This window comes from Polypterus senegalus, chromosome 4, assembly GCF_016835505.1.
Source record: "Polypterus senegalus isolate Bchr_013 chromosome 4, ASM1683550v1, whole genome shotgun sequence".
Taxonomy (NCBI): Eukaryota; Metazoa; Chordata; class Cladistia; order Polypteriformes; family Polypteridae; genus Polypterus; species Polypterus senegalus.
Window position 1 is genome coordinate 81,609,335 of NC_053157.1, and position 21,138 is coordinate 81,630,472.

The 21,138-nt window shown below is 39.8% G+C and overlaps 2 non-coding genes across 2 annotated transcripts; both read left to right on the forward strand.

Moving 5' to 3' along the window:
• The first annotated feature begins 5,907 nt into the window (after positions 1–5,907).
• trnam-cau lies at positions 5,908–5,979 on the forward strand. The gene has a single exon. It is a non-coding gene; the product is annotated as a tRNA-Met (tRNA).
• A 1,132-nt stretch (positions 5,980–7,111) lies between these two features.
• Positions 7,112–7,183, forward strand: trnam-cau. The gene has a single exon. It is a non-coding gene; the product is annotated as a tRNA-Met (tRNA).
• The last annotated feature ends 13,955 nt before the right edge of the window (positions 7,184–21,138 follow it).

The following is a 21,138-nucleotide window of genomic DNA, read 5'->3' on the forward strand; positions in this document are numbered from 1 at the left end:
CTGTGGTGCTCACTATTCATCACCTCACTCCTTAACCTAGCTTCTACTACTCCTTACCATAACTTCATGCTGTGGCTCATCAATTTTATGCCACTCTAGTTACTACAGTTCTGCACATCCCCCCTCTTCCTTATAAATCAGTACCAGTACACTTCTTCTGCACTTCTTAGGCATCCTCTCACTTTCCAAATATACTGTACATTAAACAATTTGGCTGACAAACTGCACTGCCATCTCTCCTAAACACCTCCATTCTTCCACAGGTATGTCATCTGGACCAATTGCCTTTCCATTCTTCATTCTCTTCATAGCTGTCCTTACTTCCTCCTGGATAATCTGTTTCACTTCCTGATTCGCTTTCTCCACATCATCCACCCTTCTCCCTCTCTAATTATCTTCATTCATCAGCCTCTCAAAGTACTCTTTCCATCTGCTCAACACATCCTCCTTGCTTGTGAGTATGTTTCCATCTTTATCTTTTGTCACCCTAACCTGCTGCACATGTTTCCCAGCTTGGTCCCCCTGTCTAGCGAATTGGTACAGGTCATTTTCTCCCTCCTTAGTGTCCAACCTCTCATACAACTCATCATACACCTTTTCTTTAGTGTTCACCACCTCTCTCTTCACGCCTTATCTCCTTGTGCTCTTATCTACTTTCTGCATCTCTCTGACTATCCCACTTCTGCTTTGCCAACCTCTTCCACTGTATACTCTCCTGTACTTCCCCATTCCACCATCAGGTTTATTTGTCCTCCTTCCTCAGTCCAGATGTTATACCAAGCTAACTTCTAGCTGTCTCCCTTACCACTTCTGCTGTAGTTTCCCAGCTATTTGGTAACTCTTCACTGCCACCCAGTGCCTGTCTTATCTCCTCCCTGAACTCAACCTTGCAGACTTCCTTTTTCAAATTCCACCATTTGATCCCTGGCTCTGCCTTCACTTTCTTCTTCTTCTTGATATCCAGCATCATACGACAGACCACCATCCTATGCTAGGTAGTGTAACAAAGGCGCTATATAGGCGCCTGACCCGACACAGATAGACATGGAGGCACGTATAAAAGTACAAAGACTTTATTTTGCTTCAGCTATGGGGCACATCCTCCCCGTGCCACACAGCCCAAACACAGTCCAGAAGCACAAGCACAAATGCACAACACTTCTCTTCCTTTACCACCACTCCTTCTCAAGCTTCGTCTTCTTCCTCCCAACTCTGGTTCGAGTGGTGGTGGCTGGGCCCTTTTATAGCCCAACCGGAAGCATTCCAGGTGATTAACCACCTGGTCCTAATTGCACTTCCGGGGGGGCTGAAGACTCATCCAACCGGGCTGTTGAAAGCAGACAGCCCCCCCTAACGGCCACCCCAGGCCCCAAACAAGCTGTGGAGGACTCCATCTCCCATGGAGCCCTGCAGATGGTTGGGGAATCACCGTCGGCCAGGGAGGCTGCCACCAAGCGTCCCGGGGGAGGTATTGGACTGCCCATGGCGGCATCCCCGGAACATGGGACCCGGCTGTCCTTCACAGTAGCTATGCTTTCCCCTCCCACCACTTTGCAGTTTTCAATCACCTTCAGACTGACGCTTCTGCCTGTGTGCATCCTTCTCTTGTACATCACTCTGTGTTCCTCCCTCTTCTTAATTAATATCTTCTTAATATTTACCACAGCCATGTCCATCCTTTTTGCAAAATACACTACCATCTGACCTTCTGCATTCCTCTCCTTGACACCATACCTACTCATCACCTCCTCATCTCCTCTGTTCCCTTCAGCGACATATCCATTGAAATCCGCTCCAATCACCACTCTTTCTCCCTTGGGGACACTGTCCACCACTTCAATCTCACTGTGGAAATCTTCTTTCTCATCCATTACACACCCAACTTGAAGGGCATATACACTCACAATTTTCATCATCACACATTCAGTTACCAGCTTCATAAACATCACTCTGTCTGACACTCTTTTCACCCCCAAAACACTCTTAAAATACTGTTCCTTCAGAGTACCCCCTACCCCATTTCTCTTCCCATCCACACCATGATAGAACAATTTGAACCCCCCCTCCAATACACCTGGCCTTACTCCTCTTCCATTTAGTCTCTTGCACGCACAATATATCAGCCTTCCTCCTCTCCATCACATCAGCTAACTGTCTCCCCTTACTAGTCCTACTGCCAACATTTAAAGTTCTTACCCTCACTTCCACTCTGCATCCTCTCCTCCTACCACTTGACATGCCTTCCCCCTCCTCTTCTTCTTCTTCCTTGGCCAACAGTAGCCCAATTTCCATCAGCACCCTATTGGCTAACAGCAGTGCAGGATTTACGTATAAGCTACACAAGCTATAGCTTAGGGCCCCCGCCTTCTTGGGGGCCCCCAAAACAAATTTGTCCGAGTGAGCAATTGTCATATATACTTATAAAGGGCCCCATGTCTCAAATAGCTAAATCTGAAGAAGAATGTAGAAATGAAGGTTCAGCTGCACACTTGGTTTGGGAGAAAGTCACAGTGTAAAATGTGAAAGAAAAATTTTTTTTTATTTTGAGGAAAATTAATGACATAGCAGTGTGTGGAGTTATGAGGAAGCACAGAAGAGTAAAGGAAGCAGATACAAGATTAAAGACATATATTTGTTTTGATAAAGAATTATTGTGATCGGCCAAAAATAAACTGACCTTTTATGATAAGTACAAGACCATATGATATAGGCAGAAGGACACGTGAACAAAAATAAGAGAACATCAAAGAGTAACCTACGAACAAACAAAAAAAAAGAATGGAACGGAGAAAGAAAAGAGGGTTGGTGACTCAAGTTGTTTAATGGAATGTTCAGATGAATGTTTAGAATCAAATGCAAATTACAGTATTCCAGGCTTCAACTTTTGTCTGTTTGAATGAGTTGTTAGTCTGGGATTGGAAAACAATACTCTTTGAGGACGGTTTTATCTTCTTTTGGGACAAAAAAACTGCTGATGAACTGAGTTAAATAATGAGCCGGCCAGGGTTCTTCTTCATGGTTGGCAGATCTTGAACCTGCTCCATCTACGCTGTGTTCTGTCTAATTTAGGACTCCAGAAAACAGAGGAATTGTTATTGGTTGGACAACACAGAATTAATTGTCACGGGCCCATCCGGGACGCCTATATGGCGCCTCTGCCATGAGAGGACAGCCACCCTGGTTGCTATGGGGGTCATGGAAACCGAGCTGGGAAGCTCAACCCTATAAGGGCACGTGGCCACCACCAGGGGGTGGGTTCTGGATCCTGAAGCCATGGACGCCAGCACTTCCACCTCACCAGCTGGCGGAAGATATTGCAGGGTCACCCGGAGTGCTTCCGGTTGCTCAGCCGGCACTTCTGCCACACCAGGATGTGCCAGCGAAAGTTCATCAATGGGCACCTGGAGCATATCCGGGGCAACATAAAAGGGGCCGCCTTCCAACAGTCGGGGAGCTGGTGTTGGGTGGCAGAAGACAAGGCTTCGGAGAGTGGGAGAAGGCGGCCTGAAGAGGACCATTGAGGGGTCGAGAAAGAGAGGTGTTTGGTGCTGGAAGCACTGTGTGCTGTGGGGGACTGTGGACATTGTAAAAAAATCGTGTGTGGTGGACTTAAGACATTGTCTATCTGTCTGTCTGTGGTCAGGCTGGCTTTCACATAATCAAGCTACTGTGGTAAAGAAAGAATAAAATATACTGTAAAATATAAAATATATAAAATATACAATACTGTAAGTGCAGTGGGAAAAATAGTCTTTTGGAAGTGATTACAGTTAGCAGATCTGCAGAATTAATGAAAGTACAAATATATTGTCCAAGTCTCTAGATAATACTGAACAGAATGAAGGAAAAGAAAATCAAAGCATTTCAGACTGTAACTTTCCTATCTGAATAATGTCATTTCAGAAATGAATTTAAAATAAACAGATGAACAGAAGCAACATTTGCTGTACACATTAATTTTGCAAAAACTACTGCAGTGCGTGTTTCTTTACTATACTGTGATGAATGTGGTTCCTTCTTTCAAACCTTTATGACAGCCAAAATCTTTGGCTTCCAAAAACCATGAATCAGACAAAGTGGGCTGCGTAAATTAGCTACTGAAAACTGTAAGCATTTGCATCTATCATTAAAATATATAATAATGCACAAAAATGGAGTTTCATACATATTTAATATCAAATAAGTAAAAAAACACTGCTCTTTGAAAAAATGAAGTGATAAACCTTTGAATGACAAATGTGTTTTATCTCCAAGTTTAGAAGTTGCCAAATGTTAAACATACATTAAGGTTTTATTTATATGGAGTGTTTATGACAAAAGGATTTGCAAATGGCTGGGAACTTTGGAGAGAATGATTATCTGCTGAAAGGTTTAATTACCTCTCCCACTAATAAGAATAAAACATCTAAAACTCACTAAAAGCCATTAAACAAATGGATTATATAAATACTAGCAAAAAGCTGTTTTATGATACATTAAGTGAGTGCAATTTTAAAAACATAAAAGTGGTCTCCAACAGCACTAATTTAAATAAACGTACAACAGCATTTAAATATACACCACAATAACATTCTGACTGACCTACTGGACACCTGCATAAAATGACAATGCAGCATTTACCAGTTCAAACAAACAGATAGGTAGAATACGTTAAGCAACAATTAGCCCCAGAAGTTGTATAACAGAGACCTTTTTTGTTCTGACAGATTGAGAAAGGCATAGGGAGAAATAAATGACCAGCAAAGACCAGAAAATGTCAAATGTCAGTGATAATAACCACAAAATGACCACAAATTAAAACACAGGTCTGCTTTAGAAATATATTTGTCTCAATACATTTTGCAAGCAAAATCTGCACTCAACCAGATATCATAAGCCTAAAATATGTTTGGATCATTTACAAAGCAATGGCCCCTTCTGAACAGCTCCAAGTGGAAGTGGTTTCATTGACTGTTCTTCCTCAATACAAGCAGCTTAATAATTCACCACTGTCAATGTCTGTATAATGTTTAAAAGAGTAAAAGGTAATTTGCTGCATTGCAAGCAAAAGCAACACATTTATAGACATCCATCCATCCATTATTCAACCCGCTATATCCTAACTACAGTAACGGGGGTCTGCTGGAGCCAATCCCATCCAACACAGGGCACAAGGCAGGAAACAAACCCTGGGCAGGGCACACAAACACACCCACACACCAAGCACACACTAGGGACAATTTAGAATCGCTAATCCACCTAACCTGCATGTCTTTGGACTGTGGGAGGAAATCGGAGCACCCGGAGGAAACCCACGCAGACACGGGGAGAACATGCAAACTCCACACAGTGAGGACCCGGGAAGCAAACCTGAAGCAACAGTGCTACCACTGAGCCACTGTGCCGCCAACTACTATTCTGCCTGTAAAAAACTGGTTCAATGGACAGATGCAGCAATCTAGAAATGTACTGCAACAATTTTATTCTCACTTTACACTTTCTTACAATATTTATTTTATTTCATATTTAGAGTAACTTAGAGTTAAAACTTTAGCCTGAAAAACTTTTATTATGGGATCCACATTGCAGACAGTTGAGAAACTTCAGCAGATGTGGTAAGGGTGGCAGCAAGAAGGGTCCATGGCATGACATCTGGACACAGGAAGGAGGAAAAGGAAACCTCATGGTGGAATGGGGAAGTACAGGAGAGTATACAGAGGAAGAGGATGGCAAGGAAGAATTGGGATAGTCAGAGAGATGCAGAAAGTAGACAAGAGTACAAGGAGATAAGGCATAAGGTGTAGAGAGAGGTGGCAAAGACGACAGAAGAGTTCTTTATCCACGACTGTGAAACCATTAGCAAGTTGTTCACCAAGAGCTGCTTGTATCCAAGTGAATTGGCATTCAGAAACAAAGAGGGTGGGAGTTAGCAGAGTGGCGCAGCGGAAGCGTGCTGGGCCCATAACCCAGAGGTCGATGGATCGAAACCATCCTCTGCTATGCCGTCTTGATGGCAGGTTGGCCCTCACCTGTCTTTCTCATTTCCTTATGCAGTCATTGCCACTGAATTTTGTAGCAGAAGCAACGGTAGAGAAAACCACTGCATTGTTGAAAGTATTACAAGAAAGAAACGCTCCTCCATGAGCTAAACGGTTCTCTTCTCTTTTTTCCTCTCCCATCTGATTAGAAGAATCAAGAAATGTACACTTCCAGGAAGAGCATTTTGTCCCAGTGGCCTAATGTATAAGGCATTGGTCTCCTAAGCCAGGGATTGTGGGTTCGAGTCCCATCTGGGATGTCTTGCTCAAAACTGCCCTTTCACAGTACATTCAGTGTGAGGCCTTTTGCCAAAAGCCTAGGTAACTTGGTAGAAAATGTCAGATGCCATTTCCTTCTTCCCCTTTCCCTTTGTCTGTGTCTGTTTCCATTTGTGTCTCTCAATCTCTATCTCTCTCTTTCAGAATAAAGAGTAAAGACATCTAACAAAATTCCAATGACAATCTCTGATTTTAAGCCGGTTTCCTCTATTCCTCCTTCTTCTTTATCTTATTCTGTTTTCAGCTCTTAAACCTTGACTGGCTCCCTCCAATGGAAGGAATTTGGAGGGGGCAGATATGGAAATTAAATCCCACCTGCCTAATGGTGTGTGTTCTATTTTTGATTTTTCCAGCACAATTTCTTACCTCTTATTACTGCTTGGAGGCTCTTCCAAAGTGTGTTGGTGGAGGCTGAACTCTTCCGCCTAACAAGCTAATTCACGTTAAGCACTTGACAGAATTAAGAAGAAAACAGCATCTGAAATCAAAGCTGCATGCAAATATCCACACAATGTAGGACCCTATTACGGCTGATATCTTGAATGATTGTACCTAAGGCATAAATCTTCAACAATTCACGTGGTTGAATTTTCTTTCTCTTCACGGTTTCCTGTCACGTTCTCCCGAGGCTTCATACCTTTAATTTGTGCTGTGAAATCTTAACTGTCTGAGAAGTCCTAAAGTCACATCAATCTTCTTACCTGTTTTTACAAAAGAGTTCTTTATCCACGACTGTGAAACCATTAGCAAGTTGTTCACCAAGAGCTGCTTGTATCCAAGTGAATTGGCATTCAGAAACAAAGAGGGTGGGAGTTAGCAGAGTGGCGCAGCGGAAGCGTGCTGGGCCCATAACCCAGAGGTCGATGGATCGAAACCATCCTCTGCTATGCCGTCTTGATGGCAGGGTGGCCCTCACCTGTTTTTCTCATTTCCTTATGCAGTCATTGCCATTGAATTTTGTAGCAGAAGCAACGGTAGAGAAAACCACTGCATTGTTGAAAGTATTACAAGAAAGAAACGCTCCTCCATGAGCTAAACGTTTCTCTTCTCTTTTTTTCCGTCTCCCATCTGATTAGAAGAATCAAGAAATGTACAATTCCAGGAAGAGCATTTTGTCCCAGTGGCCTAATGGATAAGGCATTGGCCACCTAAGCCAGGGATTGTGGGTTTGAGTCCCATCTGGGATGTCTTGCTCAAAACTGCCCTTTCACAGTACATTCAGTGTGAGGCCTTTTGCCAAAAGCCTAGGTAACTTGGTAGAAAATGTCAGATGCCATTTCCTTCTTCCCCTTTCCCTTTGTCTGTGTCTGTTTCCATTTGTGTCTCTCAATCTCTATCTCTCTCTTTCAGAATAAAGAGTAAAGACATCTAGCAAAATTCCAATGACAATCTCTGATTTTAATCCAGTTTCCTCTATTCCTCCTTCTTCTTTATCTTATTCTGTTTTCAGCTGTTAAACCTTGACTGGCTCCCTTCAAAGGAAGGAATTTGGAGGGGGCAGATACAGAATTTAAATCCCACCAGCCAATTTCTTACCTTTTATTACTGGTTGGATGCTCTTCCAAAGTGTGTTGGTGGAGGCTGAACTCTTCCGCCTAACAAGCTAATTCACGTTAAGCACTTGACAGAATTAAGTAGAAAACAGCATCTGAAATCAAAGCTGCATGCAAATATCCACACAATGTAGGACCCTATTACGACTGATATCTTGAATAAGTCATTGCCACTGAATTTTGTAGCAGAAGCAACGGTAGAGAAAACCACTGCATTGTTGAAAGGCTAAAGAAAAGACATATGATGAGTTATATAAGAGGCTGTACACTAAGGAGGGAGAAAAGGACCCATACTGATTGACTTGACAGAGGGATCAAGCTGGGAATATTGAGCAGTAGGTTAGGATAATGAAGGATAAAGATGGAACCATTTTCACAACTGAGGAGGGTGTGTTGAGCAGATGGAACCAGTACTTTGAGAGGCTGATTAATAAAGTGAATGAGAGAGAGTGAAGGTGGGATGATGTGGAGATAGTGAATCAGGAAGTACACCTGATTAGCAAGGAGGAAGTAAGGACAGCTATGAAAAGGATGAAGAATTGACATACCTGTGGAAGCATGGAGGTGTTTAGTTGAGATGATAGGGGTTTTTAACCAGATTGTTTAATGGAATCATGGAAAGTGAGAGGATGCCTGAGGAGTGCAGAAGCAGTGTACTGGTACCGATTTTTAAGAATAAGAGGGATGTGCAGAGCTGTAGTAATGATAAGTAATGTAGTAAGTGATGAGCCACAGCATAAAGTTATGCGAAAGAATAGTGGAAGCTATGTTAAGAAGTTAGGTGAAGATTATTGAGCAGCAGTAAGTTCTTAAGCGTGTTGTAGCCTCCCAGCTCACCAATTACTTAACCACTAATAACTTGATGGAACCCTTTCAATCTGGTTTCAGGGCGCGGCACAGCTGTGAAACTGCTCTGCTATGGGTAACCAATAATTTCCTTATGGCAGCACACTCTGGACAAACCAGCATATTAATTCTTTTAGACCTCAGTGCAGCATTTGACACTGTCAGACATTACATTCTACTGTCCAGAATGGAGAACATGTTGGGGTATCTCTGGCACTGACATCCAGTGGTTCAAGTCCTATCTGACTGATAGGCAAGAGTTTGTTAGTTTTGGCAACAGCCAATCCAGCTCGGTGCCAGTCACACAAAGAGATCCTCAGGGCCCTGTCCTCAGCCCTCTTCTCTTCTGTATTTATATGCTTCCCCTTGGCCATATTATTCGTAGCTATGGACTGGGCTATCATTTTTATGCAGATGATACTCAAATCTACTTCAATCTACACAACCTGCCTTAGTGAAATTAAAACCTGGATGAAGCAGAACTCTTTAAAATTAAATTGCCACAACACTGAACTCTTGCAAATTGGGACTAAAATGCACCTTAATAAAATGAGCTCTTTCCCAGTCCATCTTGGAGGTGATCTCATCAGACCTGCCTCTACTGTAAAGAATCTTGGTGTCATTTTTGATTCCTCCCTCTCTTATTCTGCCCACATAAATCACATTAAGAAACTTTCTTACTTTCACCTCCGTAACATATCCCGAGTTCACTCCTTCCCCTCCTTTTCTAATGCTGAGAAACTTGTCCATGCTTTTATCACATCCTGCATCAATTATTGTAACTCGCTGCTGGCAGGTGCCCCTACTAATCTTATATCACAGCTCCAGCTTATTCAAAACTCAGCTGCAAGTGTCCTTACACGAAGCAGCAGCAGTGAGCACATCACACACATCCTGCTCCGTCTTCACTGGCTCCCTGTGTCTTACAGAATCGAACATAAAATCCTACTAATAACCTACAAAGCCTTAAATAACCTCGCGCCAAACTACATCAGTGACTTACTCCATCAATATGTGCCTGCCCGCCCACTAAGGTCCTCTGATTCTGGCAATCTTGTTGTGCCCCACACTAATCTACACTCTATGGGTGACAGGGCCTTCAGCTGTATAGCGCCCAGACTCTGGAATGACCTACCGAAATTAATCAGATCAGCTGACCCCATGAATTCTTTTAAAAAACAACTCAAAACTCATCTGTTCAGGAAGGCTTTTAGCTCTACTTGACTTTATTACCCCTCTCTCAGTTTAACACTCTGTCAAGATGCTCATGTAACCTGCATGTGTGTGTGTGCGAGACCATCAATTATGTTGTCTGTTAGGCTTTCTCTGAATTTACTGTCTTAATCTTCTTTATTTATTTATTTGGTTTGTACAATGCTATATACTGTATACCCTGCCATTCTTTTTTATATTCTGTAAGTGCCTTGAGCATGGGAAAGGCGCTATATAAATAAAATGTATTATCATTATTACTATTAATGGAGAAGCATACAGAAGGGCAGAAGGAGTTGCATTGTGTCTTTTTGGACCCGGAGAAAGCATATGACAGGGTGCTTCAAGAGGAGTTGTGGTATTGTATGAGGAAGTCAGGAATGGCAGAGAAGTACATGAGTTATACAGGATATGTATAAGGGAAGTGTGACAGTGGTGAGGTCTGCGTTAGTAGTGACGGATGCATTCAATGTGGAGGTGGGATTACATCGGGGTAGGCTCTGAGCCCTTTCTTATTTGCAATGGTGATGGACAGGTTAGTATTTTTCCAGCAATGTTTGTTGATGACATTATGATCTGTAGTGAGAGTAGGGAGCAGGTGGAGGAGACCCTGAAGAGATGCAGATATGCTCTAGAGAGGAGAGGAATGAAGGTCAGTAGGAACAATTCAGAAAATACATGTGTGTAAATGAGAGGGAGGTCAGTGGAATAGTGAGGATGCAGGGTAGTAGAGTTGGTGAAGGTAGATGAGTTTAAATACTTAGGATCAACATTACAGAGTAACGGGGATTGTGGAAGAGAAGTAAAAAAGAGAAGGGTGGAATGGGTGGAGAAGAGTGTCAGGAGTAATTTATGACAGATAGGTATCAGGAAGAGTGAAAAGGAAGGTCTACAGGATGGTAGTGAGACCAGCTATGTTATATGGGCTAGAGATGGTGGCACTGACCAGAAAGCAGGAGACAGAGCTGGAAGCGGCAGAATTAAAGATGCTAAGATTTGCATTGGGTGTGACAAGGATGGATAGGATTAGAAATGAGTATATTTGAAGGTCAGCTCAAGTTGGACAGTTGCCAGACAAAGTCAGAGAGTCAAGATTGCGTTGGTTTGGACATGTGCAGAGGAGAGATGCTGGGTATATTGGGAGAAGAATGTTAAGGACTGAGCTGGCAGGCAAGAGGAAAAGAGGAAGGTCGAAGCGGAGGTTTACGGATGTGGTGAGAGAGAACATGCAAGTGATGGGTAGAACAAAAAAGATGCAGAGGACAAGGAAGATATGGAAAAAATTGATCCGCTCTGGCAACCCTCAATGGCAACAGCTGAAAGAGGAAGAAGAAGAAGTGGAAAAAAAGACTCTTTAACATCTATGTAACAGCAGATCTCTGCAAAGTGGTCTAAATTAATGACAAATATTAAACATAAAAAAAAATTGATGGCATAAGTATTAACTCACTTTAAGTCAATATTTAGTAGATGTAAATTTGGAAGCCATTACAGCCTTGAATCGTTGTGAACATGTCTCTATCAGCTTTGCACATCTGGACACTGCCATTTGTCCCCATTTTTCTTTCCATGAACTGTTCAAGCTCTGTCAGGCTGCATTGGGATTGAGAGTGATCAGCCTTTTTCAAGTCAAGCTCAAATTTTCCTTTGGATTGAGATCTTGTCACTGACTCAGCTACTCCAGGACGTTAACATTGCTGTTTTTAAGCCATTCTTGTGTAGCTTTGGCTTTATGTTTTATGGTCATAGTCTTGCTGGAAAACAAATATTCTCCCACGGTGCAGGTTCTTCCAGACTACATCAGGTTTTCCACCTGGATTTCCTTGTATTTTGCAGCAGCCATTTTACAAACTACCCTCACAAGCCTTCCGGGGTCTGCTGCAGGGAAGCATCTCCACAGCATGACCATTACACAACTATGATTCATTGTGGGAATGGTGTGTTTTTTTGTAATGTGCAGTGTCTGGCTTACGTCAAACATGTTGCTTAGTATGATAGCCAGAAAGTTTTTTTTTTTCTCATCAGACCATAGAATATTCATCTTTCTGACTTCAGAGTCTTTTCCATGCCTTTTGCCAAAATGTTTTATGCATTTTTTTTAAACAGTGTTTGTCTCTTTGCTGCTCTCTCATAAAGCTGTGACTGGTGAAGCAACAGGTAACAGTAATTATATGCCCAGTCTCTTCACTCTTAGCCACTGTAGCTTGTAGCTACTTCAGATGTATCATTAGTCTCTTGATAGCCTTCCTCTCTAGTCATCTTCTTGTATGATTGCTCATTTGTTGTGGAAAGTCTGCTCTAGGCAGGTTAACAGCTGCACCATACTTTTTTGATCTCTTAATTTTTGATTTACCTGGACTCCAAGTGATGTTCAATGACATTAATATTTTCTTGTATCCATACCTTGACTTGTACTTTTCAATCGCCTTTTCATGGAGTTTCTTGGCGTGGTTTTTTATCTTCATTGTGTAGATTAGGGGTGCCCAATGCGTCGATCGTGATCGACCGGTAGATCGGAATGGGAGTGCAGGTAGATCGCGTTGCATTCAAAAAAAATTTTTTTAAAATGTTAGTCTGTCATATATCCTCCCTATGGCATTTGCCACTTGATTGACATACAGGGCGGCCAGATCTCTTTTCTTCTAACCCACTGGTCATCCCGCACGCACGATCAAACGCACGTGCTGCTGCAAAACTCCAGCTATCTAAGTGATCTAGTTAGCTTTCCAATTTATATCAATTAAAGAAGGGTTTTAAAAAAAATAATTGTGGGGAGGGTATGGGCTGGATGTGGAATTGGAAGAGGATTTTTTTTCTCACAGTGTCACAAACTGCGTTTGTCTGATCTGTCAATCTATCATTGCTATTCCAAAGAAGGAAAATGTGGAAAGACACTTTTAAACTGTTCATAAAAACTACGAAACTGACTTCTTTCCGAAAAGCGATCTGAGAAAGAGAAAGGAGAGGGAACTAAAATCGCAGTGCATCAGACAGCCGACATTTTTCACTTGGCTGAATTCAAAAGCAAAGGCAGACAAGCATCGTTCTGGGTGAGTCACTCAATCATTAAGCATAAGAAGATGTTAAGGCAGATGGCCAGGGAGAAATTCATGCTGAGATTTCGAGACCCCTGGCCAGAGAAAAAGGAGTTTCTCCTTGTCATTAAACATGTAGAATACAAGCAACTTAATAACGATCTGACCAACATGTTGAATGAGCTTAATTTACAGCTGCAAGGAAAAGACAAAACCATGGTCAATATGATTAGGTCAGTTAATGCTTTCAACGAAAAATGCAACATCTGTCTTCAAAGCCGCAGCACCTTGATTTGGGCAACATCCAAAACCTTGCGTCAGAGCTGGAGACGCAATGGAAGGCGTGTGCGCAACTTGACAGCATTAACTACACAGAGCAGATTGAAAATTGTCAGACTTTGACAGATGGTTTCAATACTCAGCTTTACTTGAGCCAATTGCTACATTTAAGTGCTATCCATTTAGGGAAGATGATTCACCTGCATCAAAAATTGTAACACTGTTTCACCTAAAACTCCTCAACAGTGGAGGATGAGATTTTGACCGTACAGGATGACATTCAGCTGAAGTCTGGGGCTCTTGGTCAGTTTTGGAACTTACTCACAGAGGAAAAGTACCCAAACATGAGGAAATGTGCTACCTCCTTGACTGCATTATTCGGCTCTACTTATTCATGCAAGTCAGCCTTTTCTCACATGAAGATTATTAAATCTAAATACTGTACTGACCATAAATGTATTGAATTGTTATTGTGCCATAAGGGTTATTCAGTTATGTAGGGTACGACAACATATATTTTATGTATAAAGTATATTCAGTGTATATATACAGTAAAAATATAAGCATTTTTAATGTAGGTAGATCATTTTTCGACCTGGTCATTTTAAAAGTAGCTCGCAAGCCGAAAAAGTGTGGCCACCCCTGGTGTAGATAAAGTCATGATACTGACCTGCCACAAAATGAACCTCCCAGATAAGGCATATTTTAGACTACAATCAACTGAGACCCTTGGACTACAAATAGGTGATTTGAATTTAACTAATTATGCGACTTCTAAAACTATTTGGGTGCACCATTGATGATTTAGGTAAATACTTACGCAATCAACTATTTTGTGTTTTATATTTGTAATTAATTTTGACCACCTTGCAGAGATCGGATTTTACTTTGATTTTAAAGAATATTTTTCAGTGACAAAAAAGCCAAATGAAATCTATTGTGATTATTAAATGCTGTACAACTATAAAATGCGAAAATGTCTAAGGGATGAATGATTTTTACGGGCATTGAATATAAAGTAAAGAGAATCTGTTGCATCAACTACTCCTGAGTACTGCAGACAATCATGACAGATAGTTATCTTCTCTTCAGACTTTTGCTCCTTTTGAAAACAATTTAAAAAAGTGTAAAGTAAACAAACAAATAACAATGCCTCATCGGCCAACCAAATTGTCAAGCCTGTTTGAAAGAATGCTATGATCAGTTGTAGCAAATGCAGTACTCATATCTAAAAGCATAATAATAATGTTACATCTTTCATTGGAGGAGATTGGAATGCTGGTTGCAATACAAGTTAAAACAATTTTTGTTCTGCAAGTTAAATGAAAATCAGACTGATTTTTCTGATAAGCACTGCATTTTTTAAGATGACATTTAAATAGCATGATTACAATTTTCTGTAAAACTTTAGAAAGAAAACTATATTGGAAATTGGTGTATAATTCTTAGTAATATTCTGTTTTCTTTAATAGAAGTCTAACCATGGCTACTTTGAAGGAAACATGGACAATGCCATTTACTGTACTACTGATTTAGTATTTATGTCCACTATTGGTTGTGAGGATACTGCGTGTGAGTTTTTCCTACATATTAACTGGAATTGGATCTGTAATACCTGGAGAAAATTTCATTTTGGAGTTAAGTGTAAATTTCATGATCTGTAATTAGCTGAAATTTACTAAGGTGGTTTGTGCAAAGGGAAGTATGATGTGATACAGTGCTACTAGTTCCAGGACATCACTATTCAGACTTCAATCTAATGTTATTTAATTTATCAATCAAGAATTGTGTAAGACATCTCAGATTTCTAATCTGGTAATTTGGGAAAATGTTTTGAGTAAAACTTGAGGGTTATTAATCTATACTAATAAAAGGCAAAGCCCTCACTCACTCAGTCACTCACTCACTCACTCACTGACTCACTCACTGACTCACTCACTCACTGACTCATCATTAATTCTCCAACTTCCCGTGTGGGTGGAAGGCTGAAATTTGGCAGGTTCATTCCTTACAGCTTCCTTACAAAAGTTGGGCAGGTTTTATATCGAAATTCTACGCGTAATGGTCATAACTGGAAGCTGTTTTTCTCCATTTACTGTAATGGAGATGAGCTTGAACGCCGTGGGGGCGGAGTTTCGTGTGACATCATCACGCCTCCCACGTAATCACGCAGTACGTAGAAAATCAGGAAGACCTCCAAAAAGCGCTGAAGAAAACATGCATTATATAATTGAGAAGGCAGCGAAACAATAAGAAGCGGCAGTGACATATACAACTATATTGATGAGTTCTGCTACTTCGGAACAAAGCACGATGTAAACCTACACTTTAAATTAAGTTCATAGACAAGCTGCCGCTGGCATTTGTAATTTAGTGCCTGCCCATATAAGGCCGTCCGTCAGCGGCAATCCAATAGCAAACTCCCACTAAATATTCACGGGTTAAGGACTGTGTTTATGGAGAGGAAGATGAGATGGTCAGGGTGGTGTTTGACACAAACTCAGCGAAACTGCGAGAGAAAGTTTTAAAGTGCCAGGACTAAGGTAACATTAAATACAGCTATGGACATAGCACGAGATGGCACCAGCACAGCTGGGGAACTTCGCTGCATGTACAACGAGCGCTCACGTGAACTGACGCAGTGCACAGATAAAAGCAACAGTTCCAAAGAGCTGAACAAAACCGAATTACACAATTGAAAAGGCAGCAAAAATATGAAGCGCCTGATACATACAGCATATTCATAAATGCTGCTACTGTGGAAACAAAGCACACGGTGGAAAAGTCAATGTCCCGCTAAAGGAAGACAGTGTAACAAAAACCCGTGCATGCAGTGTGTCAGGTCTCAGATAAAGAGAAGACGAGCTGTTTATTGATGCAGTAAGAAACTAATCGATGAATGAAACCTGTCATCTTTACAACGATTGACAAACACGGAATGTAACTTGAACACAACACATCCTACAAATACGAACCTGATTGAAAGAAATAATGATAATCAAATCCTTGATGACAGCAACACTCAGTAACACTCACAAAACAAATACTGTATATTGACAGTCATGTTACGTTATTTTTAAAATGTTCCCTTTTCTTTTTCATAACTTCTACTTCTCCACTGCGATACGCGGGTATATATTTAAATGTATATATATACCCCGATCTACAGTACATAATCTCACATGGACAAGCCACACGCTGTGGCAATTGTAGAGTCTTAAGCCTCTAATGCCGACATTGAGGTTGATTCCCGAGAGGGATGCACTGAGTATGTATGCGCTACCTGATTCATTTTACCTTCGATCTCCTTGGTTTGGGACGTATGAAAAATATTCGGTTAACGCAGAATCATGTTACGCTATTTTTAAAATGTTTCCCTTTATTAGCACAAGCACAGCTGAGAAGCTTCGATGCATGTCCTCCATAACGCGTTAAAAAAATAACGCATTTAATCACACTTTCAATTCCAAGCAAACGGAACTTTTGTCAATGCATGATTTCCTGGTACATCCATTACACTGATGCACACATCACAGCTACAAAAATGTTAGAGTCGGAATAAAGCGCGTTCCTACGACTGATCATTTCGACTTCCGAAAGCCTTGATAAAAGCATGGTTTTGTGCACACTGAAAAGCAAGCAAAATTAGATGCATTACAGAAAGCAGACTTTGTGGCTCTTACTGGGGATCATTGGACTTCCGTGACCGTTAGTAATTCTAATTACATCTAATTACAAAATGTTCAATGATCACACTGTTTTAGCCTAATGTACAAAATAATTTTGGCTAAGGTTACTCAGAGTTTAAAGATTAAGTTGGTCAAATTACCTTTATGTTTCTGACTTATTTTTTTAAGAAGAAAACTGCACTTTATGTTGAAATTTTGGTTATTATTATTTAAAGACAATACTATTCTGAAAATCTACTTAAAGTACTTAAACTACCACTTTATTTTTAAGTCTGCCCAATTTTAACCAGGGATGATATTTTTGTTTCTGTTTTGAATTCAAATGCAGTTTAAAGGCTTTTTTTTCAGAAATTAAAACAGCTTCAGTTTACAATATTCATGTACATGTCTATTATTTGATTCTGTCGCCCACTAAAACACTTTTAAATTAAAAAAAAACATTTGCGATTTGGGGCAAATTTACGTGCGATTACATACGATTAATCAAGATTAATTCTTACACAGCCTCTAATTAATTGGATTAATTTTTTTAATCGAGTCCCACCCCTAATATATATATATGTGGATATATATATGTAGATATGTATATGTGTATATACAGTATGTATATATATGTGTGTGTGTATATATACAGTATGTATATATATGTATGTGTGTATGTGTATATATATATATATATAACTGTGTATATATATGTGTATAGATGTATATATATATATATATATTTATATATATGTTTGTATATGTGTCTGTGTGTGTGTATATATATATATATATATATATATATATATATATATATATATACCAGCAACACTCATGACAATGACAAAACAATTACATTGTCAATCATGTTACGTTATTATTAAAATGTTTCCTTTTCTTTTACTTCTCGCTGCCAATCACAGGTATTTTGCTATTTATATATATATATATATATATATATATATATATATATATATATATATATATATATATATATAAATATATACAGATATATATATATATAAATAGATAGATATGACAACAACACTCATATCAATGACAAAACAATTACATTAACAATCATCTTACGTTATTTTTAAAATGTTTGCTTTTCTTTTTCATAACTTCTTTAACACACTACTTCTCCGCTGCGAAGCGCGGGTATTTTGCTAGTATGATAATAAACTGCAACATTGCGGAAATATTTGGGAACTTTGCCGAACTTGGCAAAATGCATTGAAGTCAATAGGGTAGGATAAACTTAACCAGTTTAAGTGGATTATAAAGGTGCAATGGTCTTTTAAGTGTAGCTGAGGGCTATGGAAGTGTCTGCCAACTATATTGGACTGATTACTGCGCTAATCACTGTGCCATCATGACTTTCTACGATAATATCAGAGCAATAGAATTTCTTGCAGACAGTGGCTACAGGAGAAGAAAGCATTTATTAACTGAAACGTTGCCTCCACAGATGCCATAGCAGATTTTCACCTTTTTTTGAACTGAAAAGTACAGTTTGGCTTTTTAACCCTGACGTGCTTGCTCACTCACTGCTATTGCTATGAAATAAGTACAACGCTAAAGCACCTCGAGTCTTGGCACTTTCCTTTTTATATCAACTGCACAGCACTCCAGGTAATACTATTAAAGGGGTAGGCTCAATATTCCACACAGGTTACATGCAAGTCTATACAAATCGGCATTACCTTTAAAACACAAGTACACCAACACATTCCCAGTTTCCATTTGTGTTTAAATGTATTTGTTTTCCCCTACTTTTTATTATACCAGTAAAAACAGTTTTTATTAAATCCATAACGAAAATAGAATTTCTATATAGCAGTTGATCCAGTATATCATCTACTACTAGGATCAGTGTAATGTACTCAGGGGTCTATCCCACTAACATTGGCTGCTGCAGCTCTGTGATTTCACAATAGCTTTATAAAGCATTATTGGACACTGAAGAAAAAAAGTTAATCTAAGCCAGCCAACAGTTTTTTTAGGAAAATATCTAGTGAGAAGGTCAATAGCAAACACAGCATATTCACTGCAAAAAACACTTGAATTTTGTTGATTTACACTAATAATAGTCTGCCTAGGAAAGTGATTTCTTAGAAAATTTAATAATTTAATGTCATGCAGAGGGTGGTACGGTGGCACAGTGGGTAGCACTGCTACCTTGCAGTTAGGAGACCCGGGTTTGCTTCCAGGGTCCTCCCTACGTGGAGTTTGCATGTTCTCCCTGTGTCTGCGTGTGTTTCCTCCCACAGTCCAAAGACATGCAGGTTAGGTGGATTGGCAATTCTAAATCGTCCCTGGTGTGTGTGTGTGCGCCCTGCGGTGGGTTGGTACCCTGCCCGGGGTTTGTTTCCTGCTTTGTGCCCTGTCTGGGATTGGCTCCAGCAGACCCCTGTGACCCTGCATTAGGATATAGCAGGTTGGATAATGGATGGATGGATTTCATGCAGAATGATAGACTTGCAACTTTCGGGATCTCCATTTTCTCTCAGATTTTTGAATTTCTATTTTGATCTAACATATGTACTCATCAAAGCAAGAGGAACATTTTTGTACTATGATTACCATATTTGAAAATCATATCTTTCACCTTTATTTTTTGGTCTTGTCTGTTTGTCAAGGATATGTGCTTGACACACCTCTATTCTTTTTTATAACTTCCTTTTTGTTCACTTACTAGAAATATTTTATCATCTATTATAACTATTAAGGTTTCCAATAACAATGAGCATACTTTACTTCCAAAGTGTAACTTTATAAAATCCAGCAAAGCCAAATGTCCTTATATAAATTAATCTTATACAGTAAATAATGGTGAAAAAATTCTTTTAGGATAGATAGAATTCAATTTTTGCTAAATTTAGTATATAAATAGGACACTATTAAAAAGAAAGGGTTAGGGTTTGCAAAGATCCAAAGCAGAGGGTGGCATGGCACTACCTAACTTCCAATTTTATACTAGGTTGCAAATATTTGTTCCTTCAGATGTTGGAGAAGGCAGAAGGCAACAAAGCCACTGATTGGTCAGATATTTAAAAAATAAATGTTTTTTAAATTCTTCTCTGTATGGTTTGTTGTGTGCTCCCCCAATGCTAAGTAAAAAAATATAGTAATACCTTGTAAAATCATGGGGATTAGGAGTGTAGGACTCCCAGAAATGCAAAAATCCGCAAATAAGTTTTGGAACCGTGATTACTGTATATTTTAAGTTTATAGCACAAAATAGGATAAAAAAAGTTGTGAGAAATGCAGGATAGAATGACCATTGCATGATCAAATCACGTGTGTAAGACTAATTACCAGGGCAATGAGTATTATCTAGACAAAGGGTGTAGTTCAGCAGTTCTTTAGTGTACTGTAAGTTGTTACAAAATGTAACTTATTATAGTAAACTTGTATGTATATTTATTGTAGTAAAAGACAAAAATGACTAATAGTACAGACAGAAAGTACTTCCTAGAAAACACTAAGTACAAAATGAGAAATGCGGCACAGTCCAGTTTCGCAGATGCAGATGACGGTGGTGTAGTTATGAAATGAAATCTGCTGTGCACAGCCTCCTGAAAGTTATGTAACATTTTGTCCTACTATAATGCTGATGTATGTGAAGAATGGTAGAGGCTGAGAGAGCTCCCCAGACAAACACATTTCCCAGCACAGACGAAATCATACAAACAAGCAGGCACAGGACAAGAATATAAATCCAGAGAAACTGTAATCCAGTAGGTGTAATTGTAATCCAATTGTGCAGTGAAGCATTGAAACAAATAGAAATCATTAACTGGGATTCTTCTTATGGCTCACTTAAAACTGTCATCTTTTACCCAGCAGCTGTTGCGGCAATCACCGAAGCTGCCCAGTGACACAGTACTTCCGGGATTGCTGGCATTTGCAGTCTGTTTAAGTAGCAGGGCTACAGTGTCGCTGCAGTTTTACACAATAGATGGCAAAATAGTTTCCATTGAATTATTGATGATAAACCCATGAATAGTAAACCGACAATTCTCAAGGGCCAACATGCACTAAGTACTAAGTTTACCAGCAATCTTTTGGTGTGGCATTTGCTCAAAAATATGGTATTCACTGTAGGGCACACTTTAAGGTAGAGATTCTGTTGTAAGCTGCCCCTGTGCATGATGTCATACATTCCAGCCTTCTTTTACCTACTCTGTATTAAATCTATGAAATCTCACTAAGTATTTGGACCTTTAGAAAACTCTGTATA